Source organism: Ursus americanus, chromosome 31 (genome assembly GCF_024610735.1).
Source record: "Ursus americanus isolate L20-20 chromosome 31, mUrsAme1.1.p, whole genome shotgun sequence".
Taxonomy (NCBI): Eukaryota; Metazoa; Chordata; class Mammalia; order Carnivora; family Ursidae; genus Ursus; species Ursus americanus.
Window position 1 is genome coordinate 34,997,752 of NC_142157.1, and position 12,535 is coordinate 35,010,286.

The window sequence follows — 12,535 nt, forward strand, 5'->3', positions numbered from 1 at the left end:
GAACAGGAAAAAATCTCGATCTAACTTTATACCTCAAGGAACAAAAAATGAAGCTGGTAGTTAGAAGTAAACATCCAAGGAGGAGAAGTAAAACCAGGAATAGAAAAGACCAGTGAAACCAAGAGCTTTTTCTTTCCAAAGAAATAAAATTGACACACATTTAGCTAAACTCCGACAGACACACACACGGCTCAAAATGAAAAAAATTACAGCTCACACAAAAATACAAAGAATCATAAGAGACCACTATGAAAAGTTATACAGCAACAAACTGGACATTCTAGAAGAGAAGGATAAATTCCTAGAAACCTACCACATTCCAAGAATGAATCAGAAAATCTGAGTAGACCAATAGTAAGGGGATTGAAATCAGTAATCAAAAACCTAACAAAAAAATGTCCAGGACCAAAGGTCTTCATTGGTGAATTTTCCCCAAACATTCAGAAAGTTGATAATGTTTCTTAAACTCTTCCAAAAAAGGGGGAATATTTCCAAACTTCTAGGAGGTCAGAATTACCATGACAAAAACCAGACACGGACATAACTACAGTTCAGTATCCCTGATGACCACAGATGTTGAAATCCTCAATAAATTAGTGACTGAGTCCAACAATGCATTAAAGGGTTCACCCTGTTCAAGCTGAATTTATTCCAGGGATGCAAGGATCCAGGGTTCCATATCCACAGATCAGTCTGTGTGACATACTACCAACAAATTTAAGGATAAAAAATTGTATCTCAATAGATGCAGAAAAAGCATTTCACAGAATTCAACATCGTTTATGATAAGAACTCAACAAATTGGGTATAAAGGGAAAATAAGGCCCATATAGCACAAGCATACAGCAGACCTACTCAACGTGAAGCACTGAGGTTTCCTCCAAGATCACCAAGGATCCCACACTCCTTTACAAGACACAGAATTTTAAGTCCTAGCCAAAGCAATGAGGCAAGAAAAAGCATCCAGATTAAGAAGTAAAATTCATTATTTACAGAGGACATGGTGTCTTACAGAAAACCCTAAGGACTCTGTCAAAAAAAAAAAAATGTTCAAGGAAACATTCAGGAAAGTTGTAGGATACAATAGCAATATATAATAACCTGTTGCATTTCAATACACTAATACAATCAGCAACTAATCCCACTTACAATTGCATAGAAAGTACCTAGGAATAAATGTAACCAAGGCGATGGAAGACCTGTACACCAAAAGTTGAGACTGATAAAATTGGAGTAACAAATGAAAGTTATTACATGCTCATGGGTTGCAAGAATATCATTAATGCTGTCCACCCTACCCAAGGCAGTGTAAGATTTCGAAGAGTCAATGCAATCCTTCTTACAATGTCAGTGGTATTTTTTTTTTTTTTAACAAAATAGATCCTAAAATGTGTGTGGAAGCATAGAAGATACTGAATAGCCAACACAATCTTAGAGCTGGAGGCATCATGTTCCCTGACTTGAAGTTACAAAACTATCATAATCAAGACAGAATATTGGCCTACAATACACTACTCAATGGAGTATGTGGCCCAGAAATAAACCCGTGCATTTATAGTCAATTAGTTTCCAAAAAAGGTGACAAAATAGGGAAAGGACAGTCTCTTCACTAAATGGTGCTGGGAATACTGGACAGCCACATGCAAAAGAATGAGACTACCTCACCATGTTAGATAATACACAAAATTAAATCAAAAGGAATTGGAGCCATAAACCATGAAACTCCCGGAAGAATACAGATGGTAAGCTCCTTGATGTTGGTTTGGCAAGGATTTTCTTCTCATTTGATGCCAAAGGCAACAAAAATCAAACAAGTGGGACTATATCAAACTAAAGCTGTCTACACAAAGGAAGCCATCACCATAAAAAGGCAAACCAATGAATGGAAGAAAATATTTACCAGTCATATCTGATAGGGGGTTACCACCCAAAGTACATACAACTCCAGGCATAATAAAAAAAAAAAATAGATTAAAAACGGGAGAGTATCTGAACATTTTCCCCAAAGACTACACATAGTTGGTGACAGGTACCCTGGGAAAGGGCTCAATGTCACTCCTCAGGAAAATGCTAATCAAAACCACGGTGAGATAGCACACCTTTTAGAAAGCCCAAAGGGACAGGAAACAAGTGTTGGAGACCTTTAGAAAAGGGACCTTGCGCACTGTGGGTGGAAATGTAAACTGGTGCAGCCACTACGAAAAATAGTATGGAGGTTCCTCAAAAAAAAAAAAAAAAAAAAAAAAAAAACACACACACAAAAACAAAAAACACATCATTTCCAACACTTTAACTTCTGGGTATCTGAAAAAGCACAAATACGAAAAGATATGCACCCCCACGTTCACCGCAGATTTCTAGTAACCAAGGTCTAGAAACAGCCTGTGTGTCCACTGATGGATAAACGGGTAGAAGTGTTCATCACTGTAACACACTATTTTTCAACAATAAAGGGAATCTTGCCATTTGCCATGGACATGGATGGACCTTGAGGGCATGAAGTCAGGATAAGACAGTTACAGGATCTAACTTGGGTTAAAAACAAGCTCCTATATACAGAGCACACTGGTGGTCACCAGAAGTGGAGGGCGGGAGAAAGGTCAAGGGCAGCCCAAGGTCCAAACGTCCAGGCTAAGTCGTGGAGAGAGAACGTAGAGCAGGATCGAGTACTTGTGTACTGTACTGAATGTGTGAAAGTCGCGGAGAATAGACCTGAGAAGTCCTGATCACCAGAAAATGTTCGTAAAACTGCATATGGGGATGGACTTTAACAAGACAGATTTTTACTTAATGTAGACACTGATCGTGTCATACACATACACACCTGTGGCAGGTCAGTTATACCTCAGAAGGGGGGCCACAGGAAAATGTGATTGTGTATATCTGTAATAAAGGATTTTCAACAATTCAATGGGATGAGGCATTAATGTTAAGTTTTAGGTCTCCTCCTTTGAAAGGTGTAGAAGGGCATATGCACAGGCCAAGACCACAGGTACGTACGAGTGTGTATACACACACACACACACACACACACACACACACGGATTTGAGGACACTGGTATTTTTTTTTTTTTTTTTAAAGAGCATGGGGAGTGCCAGAGGGAAAGGAAGAGAAAAATCCTAAGACTCCACACCCAGTGCAGAGCCGGATGTGGGGCTCAATCTCATGACCCCTGAGCTAAAATCAAGAGCTGGATACTTAACCAACTGTGCCACCCAGGCACCCCTTCCCCACACGCTTATGTTGTCCTATGCGTTCTATTTGAAGAAGAGCATACCCATGCCCTGCAAGTAAAATCAATACTCCTACTTTAAGCAAAACAAAACCAAGAAAACTTATAAGGTGTCAAGAGACACAGGCTAATGAGAAAATTAGGAAAGCGATTTGAAACTGTGACCATTCATGACCCCAGGCGAACACAGCCAGGATTACTTCCCAGTGAGAATGGTGGAACCCATAGTTCAGTTCTGTGGTATTTTTCCAGACTTCACTTATTCTATCAACAAAACCTCTCTAAATGCCCATGCAAGATACCAGCAACAGGACTGTTGGAACAGAGCGTAGACGACTCAGTGCCAGTGCAGACAAATCCTGTGTTCAAAGTATAAGATTACCCCTAATGTGTGGTCAATCAGTATTTGCTAAATGACAAGTTACTAAAACCTCGTTCTCTAAATTCATTTGAACAAGGGGAATATTACACCTTGAGAATTTATACTGATCACAGGGGAGACCAATTTCTTGTAAATATTTTAAGTTTGCAAAAAAAAAAAAAAAAACAAAACTCCAGGTTTGTAATAAAAACAAACCCCCCCCCACACACACTCCAGGTTTGTAAAAAAAAAAAAAAAAAAAAAAAAAAAAAACCTCCAGGTTTGTGGTGAAAAAAATTTTTTTTAAGTTTGATGGTGCTGTTGCTTTGAATTCTGAACATATAAAGGCAACTAGTTTACCTATCAATGAAAATTCCCATCTTCAAGGTGTTAGAAAACAATTTGAAGGGGAAAAGGTCCTATAAATTATCACTCCAAAAAAAAAAAAAAAAAAAAAAAAAAAAAAAAAAAACCAAAAACCAAACCAAACCAAAACCAGTATCAATACATAATCGCGATACTAGGACAAGCTATACATTCCAGGAGACTTAGAAGAAAAAAAAAAAATCCAATAGGACATTTGTGGGAAATTCAGGTTTTACCCGAGGAAAACATAAATGTAGATTATGTTCCTACTTTCAAAAAAAAAAAAAAAAAAGTCCCTCCCCAACCCCCACTTAGTCAACGAGCTCACCAGGATGTTTAAGATACTGGTCATGCACCGAACGGTAGGATGTCGTCTGAGCAGCATCGGACTGTTGCAGGAGATCAGCTGCTATCAAGGAAGGGCACGGAGTCTTCCTAATACTCAGCAAGTGGGAATCTTGTCAGCATGTGGTTTTCCTGCCCTTTGCTGGCAGCTGTCAGACTTGTACTTACGTGGCAGCCGGCCGCACATTGTTTCCAAGGAAAGAAACGGCACATCTCTGACATTGCAAGATCTGACCCAATGCTTTAATTAGCATTTTACAGAAAGAAATGTGAGACGACAGCCAATCTTCCCCGCCCTTCCCACATTCTGGTTTGCAAGCAGCATTCAAAACTGGTCGTGGAGCCAGGCAAAATCAACCAAAACATTACCCTGGCGCCTACTGGATTATGTAGGTATTTGTAAATGGTAGTACTTTAAGATCGACTGAAAGCATGAAGTTGAATCTCCCTTGAACACAACATGAAAAGAAACTCATCTTGACCAGAAAGACTAGATATATTCTTAGTTTGCCAATTTTTAAGTACCTCCTAAAGAGATGTTTTATGTCGTTAACACCATCGCACATGGAATTGGTAAAGAGAGCCCGCTCAACACACCCGTCACTAAATTGGAGCCCCACATCTACGAGCATGGCCCGTGCTACCCTGCTCTTCCACCCAAGAGCGTATCCTACAGTTCTGACCTTGAAAGAGTGGACTCTTAATTTTCATCATTCTGCCAAAACAATGGTGATCTGATGTGGTAGAAGAGGGAGCACTGCCTTCCAGACAGGATCTGAACCACCAGACTCTCCTTCCTTCGATCCTTTCTAAGTTGGCTAGAGCAAATCACAACAGCTTAAGTTTAGGGGGATCTGTTCTTCCATTATCAAGATCTTTTAATTTGCAGTGAGTTTCTTATGGCTAACTAATACCTCCTACCCCCCACCTCATAAGATGTAAGAACAGACGAAAGAGAAGTGTAATAGTTTTGATCCCATTAGGACATCGGCATTAGCGGGGGAGCAATTACAGAAGTAATTGACTATACTTTACCGGCATCGGGAGGGGGTCATCGTGAAGACCCATCCTGCTCTGGGTTAGTGTCGATATCCTTCATCTTCTAGCTGTATGCCCATGTGTTCGGTTTTCACTCCTTGGAGGCATTTAGCGTTTGAGACTGAAAGCACAGAAGAGTGTTCTTGGAGGGTCGGTTACCCCTGCCGAGAATTTACTGTCCTCCCCCCTCCCCCAGCTCAGGCAGAGAAACCAAGTATGTTGCTTCCATCTTGACTTTGTTAGGATTTTATCTGAAAATCTGTGTAAGAAAGGCACATACTCCCTCCGGTGATGCGTGGCTTAGTGACCCCAGTGCATCCAGTAAACTTTATCATGGATATAGATTAGTTTGATAGAATGGGTCTATGGTTTATGAATAACATGACCCAATGTTAAGTTTCAGAAGTTGATTAAAAAAAAAAAAAACAGCTCTCACATGGTCTACAACTAGTTACTGAAGACGTTATATTACAGTACATTGGTCACAAGTAGGACATGAATATGGATAAATTTACTAACATCGTTTCCTGTGTCGATTCCTCCCCCTCCAGGATCTCACGAAGGACACATTACACTTCGGAGTCCTGTCTCCTGAAGCTGCTCTTGGGGGGTGAAGTTCCCCACTTTCTGGGGTGGGTGACTGAGGCAGTTTTGAGTGCTGCTCAGAGACATGGTAAACAGTCATTCATCACATGGACTTGGAGGTCTCAGACCGCATTAAAGACTTATGGAGGACTAAAGAAAGTGCCCTTTCCATCACAAGGGGACACGTGGTCACCATGATCTGTCACTGTTCGTGTAGAACTTGATCACCTGGCTGAGGTCATATTTGTCAACGTTCTCCCCTTCATTTCTTTCCAAACTCAATACTCCCTCCTTCCTTGAGTGTGGAATAGCCACATGAGTTAAGAATACTCCACAAATCTTTGCTCTTCCAAGCGTCCGGCACAGTAGACACAAGCCGACCCCCTGGATCCTTAACCGGGAAGTCCTTTCTAGAAGCTCGACCACGGAGGCTAGTAAGAATGGAGTGGGAACTGTGAAGTTCTAAGTGGATAACTTTGTGTTGGTCATTGTGTTCATGAAAATCTCAGCTCAGACAAGATTAAGCGGAGACAATGGGGTTGCGGGTGGGGGTAGTACTTTCCGGCACCTGTGCTTGGTATTTGGCCTTAAGAGACACCCCCCCCCCCCACACACACACACCCGGTGGAGATGGACCAGTGAGAGGAGACACTGAATTTGAGAAGGGCTCTAGTTCCCCTTGCCCTACTCTCACGAAGTCCGAAACTAGGTATGTTAGAGTTGTTAAAGTAAGCAGAACACTAACGCCCCAGGCTGTGGAGCCCGGGGCCTTCATCTACCCCGAGGTCCCCTTCCGCCAGTCTGCACACAGACTCTCAGACCCTGGGATTGCCAGGCGTTCTGCTCCGAGGCTTGCTAGAGTAATGCTAGAGTAATCCATTGTGAAGCGGTTACAAGATCCCGTAAGTCCCTACACCTCTTCCTAAACTCTGCATGGAACTTTGAGAACGTTCCGGCCGAAATTGGCGTTTACGTTCTAGGGGAAGAGGATAAATCGACAGAATGAGTTTATAGGGTTTCTGTAAGTTTCTAGTAAGAAACACCGGGGGCCAGAGCCTGGAAATGTAAATGGGGGAGGGGCACCGGGTCAACAGGGTCCTGAGCTCAGGTGGGCCCCTCGTTTTCAGCATCGGCCCCTACTGGAATCACCTGCGGGTGCCCTAATGACCCGGACTCCCTTCACCTGGGCCCCGGAGTCGGCATCCGCGTGGTTCAGACGCTCCAGCTGGGGTCAGTCCCAGGGAGCTCCGGCCTGAGGCTCTCCGTTAACTGAGTGGGAGGAATGGAGTAGTGGTGGGAGGGGAGAGGGTACGCACAAGTGCTTCTAGAAACGCTCCCTGGAAGTAGACCCAGGGGTAATTGGTGCGAGGGGCCCCGGGTGACAGTACAACGCTTAGGGGCTTAGGGAGGCTGGTGCAGCGGGGGGCTGCGAGCGGTGGGATCACCGGAGTGTCTGCCTCAGTATCCCCGGGCAGCCGCGGTTCAGGACCTGGGGGGCGCCAGCCTAGATAGCTGAACAGCAGCAAGCGTGTTCTTGCCATTTCCTGAGAAGGAAAAGGGGGTACGCGGGGCTGCTTCAGAGACTATTCGGGTTGAGACCGCCAAGGCAGCAGTCAACCGGTGAGAAGGAAGGAAAGCGCTCACTCACCTAGAAGGCGAATGCATAGGTGGGAGTACTGGGACTAGGGGAGCTTATGTGCTCACCTCCTGGTGGCTTTTCTGACGGTTTTCACCTGTAGAGAAAGAAGATTACGTGTTGGGGACCCGAGGGCCCTGCGAGGGGTCCCAATGCAATTCTCGGGAGGGGGGGTACACGAAGGGCTCCACTATGGGTATCCAGGGACCGGCCGGAAATTACCTTCCGGAGAGCAGGAGAGTGGGGAAGCTTCCAGGAAGGCCGAGGGAGCTGGAGGACCTCCGCACGGCCTCTCCCTAGCAGCCAGCCCTCCAAGCTTGCAGCGCCTCTGCCCCCTGCAGCAGGTCCTCCGGCCCGACGAGAGCAGACGCGGTCGGTGTAGGAGCCAGGGGACCTACCAGCTCCAGGCCGAGCCTGAGGTCAACACCTGCTGGTCCGACCCAGGCCAGGCTTCCAGGCCACAGACTCTGACCTCGGGTCCTCGCGGCGGCCAGAGAGGCAGGAGCGAGGCCCACGGCGCGGCGCGGAGGAGCCGGGTCAGGGCTGCTTCCAGCTCCCGAAGAGGCGTCGTCGCGGCGTCCTCCCCCGCACGTTCTCTTCCGTCCTCACGTGGGCACCGCTGCGCGAGCCGGCTCATTATTTATAAGCACCGCAGAGCTCCGCCCCCGCCCCATCTCCGCCACGGCCCACCTGCGGCGCCAGCACCTGCCGGGGGTTACCACTTCCACCCCGAGCGGGGGAGGAGGGCACAGACATGCCCTCCAGCAGCACCCGCGCAGTTCCAGAACAGACGTCATCAGGGTCTGAGGCAGTCTTGATTAAAAGAAAGCTGCATCTCTCAAAACCCTCAGCAAATTCCACTCTCCGACACCCATTTTCATGAGAATAGCCCAAACTGAAAATTTTTTTTTAAAGATTTTATTTTATTTATTTGACAGAGATAGAGACAGCCAGCGAGAGAGGGAACACAAGCAGGGGGAGTGGGAGAGGAAGAAGCAGGCTCATAGCCGAGGAGCCTGATGTGGGGCTCGATCCCATAACGCCGGGATCACGCCCTGAGCCGAAGGCAGAGGCTTAACCGCTGTGCCACCCAGGCGCCCCCAAACTGAAATTTTAAAAATCAATGAGGAACATGGCTGGTGTGATCCACGTAAAGTCAGGTGTGACCCAGGGCCCTCCCCCAAAAACGTGGGTATGAGGGAGTTCCCCCGTCTCCTCGGAAAGCGGGGTGCCTGGAATTCAGGGGGGCTCGTGACATTCGCCTGAACGGGGAAGTATCTGCACGTTTAATGTCCCCTCCTGAACTGAGGACGTTTAATTACGGGAGAATAGGGGTAAATACCGTTCATACGATGTCAGATTAAAACCAGGGCTTTCTGGTAGGCACTTAAACTTACTCAACTATTCCTAATAGTGCTGTTTAATCCTGGTTGTTAGTGACTTGCAGATTCCAGCACCTGGTACCCCTCTGCAGCTTTCCTAGAAGGTACCAAAGGGTACCTTGTGAGAAGTGTATAAAACTTTTCATTCCTAATCTGCTTGTTTGTTCTTTGTTTTGTTTTTGTTGACAAGCTGGTGTGATGGCAGTACTGTACAATTTGGTGGTAAACAGCATAATCTCGTTCTTTGGATGCACGAATTCCACAGAAACAGAGGTAAGACATGGCCATTTCCAACAAAAGTAGTAAACACTGCATCATGTGCTTCCTAAAACACACGACAGTTACTGGAACACGGCGTGAGGTGGCCTGCACTTGTCAGCGTGGCTGGGAGCAGGCATGGGAGCCGGGCAGGGCCAGGCACCGAAGGACAGGCTCTGCGAAGGGGCACATGCTGACTCTCTGTCAACCTCCCTTCCTATATACTCACCTGCGAAATGGGAAAGAAGCATACGATCTGACTCATGGGTTTTGTGAGCATTGGATGAGGGACGTTTGAAATGCGTGTGTTTCCCAACCACAAGGTAACCGTTCCGTCTACGTTGACTTTGCGTCAAACATTTCTAAAACAGCATCATCGAAGTTGATACATATTTTACCTTTACAGATATGAAAGCAGTGACTCAGAGGAGCTAAGACAGTTTTCAAAGTCACACAGGAAGGAGCCGACAGCTGGCCCTCACCCAGGCGTGGGCACCTCCGAAGCCTGAATCTTCCACACCTCACGAACGCTTGTGCCCTTGCACGGATGCCGCCCTAGAATGTCTGCAAACTCCTCAAAGTGCCACAGTTTCGGGGTACTAATAACACAGCACACAATCTCCTTCATAAAAAAGAACACTTCTACTTTGATTTTTTTCCTGCTAAACAAAATAACTTTCCCCCCACAATTACGATTTTAAAAGTGAAAGTGTGTGGGAGAATAATTTGAAAGATAATATCGACGTCAGGAAGTTCAAACATAGCAATTATGCATGCAGTACTTTTTAAGAAACTCTCTGAATATGAGAATAATATTGGCAGCAAATATATCACCCTGACATTGCTTTGTAAGTATTAGAAATTGCCCGTTACAGTAGCCTGTAGTGGAGAACAGCCCTGCTCGCGGAAGTGCAAGTACCTGAGTAGTCAGGGGGACCATGCCGTGGTCAGAGTGCTCTGCTCAGCCCACCCCTGGGTGTCGAGATTCTACAAGTACCCTTCTGCATGCGTATGTCACAGCCAAAGCTCGCCACCTTGCTGACCTGCCATGACCCCACATCTCTGGTATTTCCCAGGGGTGGATAAGCAATTGTTGCAGCCTTTGATTAATACAGGTTGTGCTGGTCAAGGGACTTCACTTCTAAAACTCCCACCAGTGAAGGAATATTTAGTCCCTTCAAGGTCATGCTGACAATTCACGTGGTCTTATGTCCAAATGCAGGTAGCAACTTGGCAAAAACATAATTGTGGCCAGACTGTACTGGAATAAACCAAGCTCGCCCTCGGTTCAGTGTGCAATGAAGCCATGGGCTAATCTCTACAAAGTGGCCTCTCAAAACTCCATTTTTTAAATACTCCATGAAAAGACCAGGCAACAACACCAGGACTTCAAGCTATACCCCCTTTCACCCGAAACAAGCAATTATCTTTTGTGATTTTTCAAACATGAGATAAAAATATCTGGATAATCAAAATGTTCAAAAGCCCCAAGCCGATGACCCCTCCTCTTTTTCCCATATCGTGTGCAGCAGTCAGAAGTTTCCTATTGGAATTTTCAGTTGGCAGTATTCTCAGTTTACTGATTTGCACTGACTTAGAATCGTACATCACATCTGTGATCATTAAGGACCTCATTACCCCACTGCTGCAGTTGCTAAATTGAATTATATAAAACAATTAAAGAAAACATGTTAAGAAGAATGTTCTAAAATGAATTTTTAATGTTGATTGTATTTTAGTCTCAATTTACTGCAAAAAGAGGTGACAATTTCAGATTTTTAAATTTACCAGTGAGTAGTCGACCTACGAATGTAAAATCACATCCTTGAGATTCCTGCAAAGAATTGGAATTTTTTTTTAAACTTCTCTCCGGTTCAGCTATTATGAACTCCGTTTTCATTATTAACATTTTTGCTTTAAATGGCCAGATCTGGATGCTTTCCACAATTAATTTAGACTTGTGAGCAGAGCCTGCGTTACTCACGTAGCTGTTACTGACAGCTGCAAGTGGGACAATGGACACGTGGAACAACCCAAACAGTGGCCTGAGGCGGTTCTGTACCAACCACTGCTCAAAGCCGCCACACCTGCTTTCCATCCATCCTTATTCACAAGCCCAGTACAAAAGCACAAGTGGTAGAAAACAAACCAACCATTACCAGCTGGTCCATGCAGACGTCAAAACAAACGAGCGCCATTGAGGTGGGAGACCTGAATTCCATATAACCTGCAAATGTGTGTGCCAAGAGTCCAGAACTTTCCTCGGCCCACGATGTTGGGAACGAGAGGCTTGTAATCTCAACATGCCACCATCTACCATGGTTTCTAAAGGGAGAGAAGGAAAAGTTACAAAAGCAAGTTGAACAGTCAGAAGAAGCCCTTTTTATATTTTAGGAACTTTTTGCATCCCTGATCCAGTCTCTAGAGATAAACGAGTTTTAGTGTCTCGTCTTTGATTAGGGTTTGGAACAGGCCAATTTGCTTTGGAAGAGCAGCGAGGAATGGCACCCATTGTCTCCCCAGCTGTGAGGGCTGGCATTCATTATCCGAGGGAACGATGACATGGGAAGCAATGGGGTTGAATTAAAAATACTCTCCACCATATCTGCTGCTCACATTTCAATATTTTCTCAATTGAGAGAGTCCTTCGAAGGGAGAGACAGGAAAGCGTGGTATCGACCAGTCTTTTTCTGCAGCTCAGGAATTGGGTTCCTTGCCAGGGCAAGGGACATTCCTTGAAATAAGGTGTTTTGCTCAACAAAACGTGCTCAATAACATCCCAGGTTCTATTAGTTAAAGAAATAGTCGGCGTGAACCCGGGGGAAGAAACAGCAGAGTTAAATAAGACCAAACTGATTAATTACAAACTTGTAATTCTTTACAGCTTTGATTCCGTAAAACAGAAATCTTCCAGAAGTAGTTTTCTTAGACCCTGCGGTTTTTCCAGATGCGCAGCAGTACTTCGGCTCCTGCTTTATCCTGTTCCAGAAAGGAAGGACTGGTGACATTAGAAACTGTGTGCGTGGGTGTGTGTGGGTGTGCACGAGGGTGCGTGTGAGCGCGTGTGTGCACGGCTGTGTGCAGGCACCCACAACTGCATGGTTGTTAGTGGAAAACAAGAAATGTGCGGCTGCTCTAGAGATCTTTAAAACCACAGTGTCCATACTAGATTATAGCAACTCATGGGCAACCTACTAAAATTAGTTCTCTTAAATCCATATTTTATAGGAAAAGTGAAGAGGACACAGTATTGAGAAAGTTAAAAAAAAAGGGGGGGGAGAAAGTGTTCATGGGAAAAATCAGGAAAGTTAAAGACCTCGGGACCAAGAGA

General features: G+C 45.1%; 1 long non-coding RNA gene across 1 annotated transcript; it reads right to left on the reverse strand.

The window, feature by feature from the left end:
• Nucleotides 1-5,700: 5,700 nt before the first annotated feature.
• Nucleotides 5,701-8,163, reverse strand: LOC148107417 (uncharacterized). Its single transcript, XR_015722482.1, has 3 exons — nt 7,787-8,163; nt 7,577-7,661; nt 5,701-7,472 (listed from the first exon to the last, which is right to left on the reverse strand). It is a non-coding gene; the product is annotated as an uncharacterized LOC148107417 (long non-coding RNA).
• Between the last annotated feature and the right edge of the window lie 4,372 nt (nt 8,164-12,535).